General features: G+C 33.5%; 1 pseudogene; it reads left to right on the top strand.

Annotated features, from left to right (window-relative positions):
- Positions 1 to 229: 229 nt before the first annotated feature.
- LOC148016685 (U6 spliceosomal RNA) lies at positions 230 to 288 on the top strand (annotated as a pseudogene).
- Positions 289 to 2,322: the final 2,034 nt, after the last annotated feature.

Genomic DNA, 2,322 nt, shown 5'->3' with positions numbered 1-2,322 from the left:
AGGAGAGAAAGAGATGGAGGGCACCAAATTTTTGACCATTTGATTGATAATTGGGTAGAAATGAAGTCACGATAGCAGAAAGAAGACAATTCCATTCATTCCATGTCCAAAATGATACCACTTTCTCTTCTCCTCCATCGCCGTGATATTTCTCTAATCATCAATCTAGAGCCTCAATGTACTTGGGTAAACTGAGATTATAGGCTGGTAGAGGATTTTGTTCTCGTCAAATCGCATGGCCCCTGCGCAAGGATGACACGCACAAATCGAGAAATGGTCCAAATTTTTTCATGGAGATATTGAATTAGTCTCCACCTCCCTCATAAGTCGTCGCTTCATCAACAAAAAAAAAACCAATCAACTCTTGATTAAGAGTTTAATCTTTAATTTAAGAGAAAAAGGTCATTCCCATTGCCATAGACTAACAGTCGTGTGAGGAATGGCGAGAGAGTAAAAGAATTGGTGAGCTCACGGTTGAAACGAGTGGTTGGACGATAGACCTACCTTGGCCGGACTGCAAGAGGACGTGGACCCCAAAGACGCAATCACGACTCGCGGGTTTTCCAAGTAAGTGTCTAACTGGTTTATCTAAAATAAATGATATGGCATGATAATTTCTTTAATTTAATATTTTTAAAACATGTCTTTTAATATGTTTTCTCATGATACATGGTTTTTTGCATTTATCTGAACTGGTTTTTATTTATTAAAAATCAAAAACAGTCGAAAACACTAAAAAATGACTCAAAATTATCTTAAATAAATTTTTATAAAATGACTGATTGAAAATTTATAAGTTCTGATATTTTTCCTATAAAGCTTATGAGTCAGGAAATTTACTGAATTTCTATCAAGATTTTTAAAGATTTTTTGTTATATTTAAAAATTAGAAAAGAGTTATATTTAGAAAAAAGCATAGTTTTCCTTTACGTAAAATGTGTTATTTATTGATATAAACTATGGATTATTAGTGAAGTATTGGAAACAAAATATCTGCTTTGTTAGTGCATTTATGTTGTAAGGGTTAAAGAAAAGAAATAATGATTTAATAATATTTTACTTAAGAAATGCTTGTAAAAAGATATGGTGTTTTAGTTTTGATAAGAGAAATTATATGCGGTGTGAACATTTAGGAAACATGGGAAATTACAAATAAAAAGTTTGACAACACTTTATAATGATTTATAATGTTAAGTTGCAGTTATAAAATTTAGTTTAAATTAAAACCAAAATAAAATCAAACAAATTGATGATTGGATGGCATGAGGAAAAGCCTCAGCATCTATATTAAATTTTTACATGTTATTCATTTTAAAATCAACTTCTTAAATATATGGAGTGGAGGGCCACTAGGATAATTTAAAGAAAACTAAGGGGAAATACGGGATTTAAAATGAACGTTGTATGTGAACCATAAGAGTATGGAAGAACTTGTTTTATTCTGGTTGATGTTTGATAATAGAAAAGAAGGAAAGGACGTTATATTCGCAAAATGAATTAAGTACTTAAAAACTAATAAGCAACGACGAAATTTATATACGGAGTGGGGAATGTCTACCAAGGGAGATTAAAATTTAGGGGTTTATGGTACTTCAGAAAATTTGATTTGAATGTTTGTTTAAAATTAAACAAATAAAAAGAATTAATTTTAATCAGGCGGAGAAAAACATAAAAAGGAATTTTAAACGGAGATATATAAATAGATCTAAGAGATCTATATTCCTGAAACAACCTTTCCAAAGTCAAACATTAAAAACATTTCCTGGATAAACCGCCACTAGCATGGCAGGAGAACATTATGAGGAGCTGCCTCTGAGAGATGAGGAGAAACCATAGTCATCTTAGGTTTAGCAATTAGTGCCCAGTATAATCTACTGAAGTTTAGAATCTTTGCAGTTGGACTACTACAAACAACGTTGTAGATTTAGGGAAGGCTAAGTCGAGTCAAATTAAAACAATTAGTGCAAATAATCACTTGTTTAGTGCAACAACTCTTAGGAGTTGGCTTGTTAACCTGGGTAAAAGTGGCTTGGTCTTTGGCCAGTCATTTTTGGTGCGTCTGCCGGGAGCCAAGTGCGCTTGAACGAGTGATAAATCTTCCGAGGGTATTTTAGATCCTAAGTGTTATTTATGAGTGAATACGCAGTCTCTTTTCTAAGGGACTATTTTCCTAATTTGCCCCAGGAGTGTCAAAGAAAAGTGCTAGACTGGGCGAGAGATACAGAGTTAGTAGAGGGAGGCACATATTTTGGGCCACAATTAACTGTGGACGTTGAACAATTATCCTCTTGGAGCTGGGGTTATAACGACTGTGCGCAAACC

Source organism: Lygodium microphyllum, chromosome 23 (assembly GCF_053477565.2).
Source record: "Lygodium microphyllum isolate KBCC chromosome 23, Lygodium_microphyllum_v1.1.10, whole genome shotgun sequence".
Taxonomy (NCBI): domain Eukaryota; kingdom Viridiplantae; phylum Streptophyta; class Polypodiopsida; order Schizaeales; family Lygodiaceae; genus Lygodium; species Lygodium microphyllum.
Note: the sequence above shows the minus strand (reverse complement) of the source record. Positions and strands in the feature narration are given on the sequence as shown.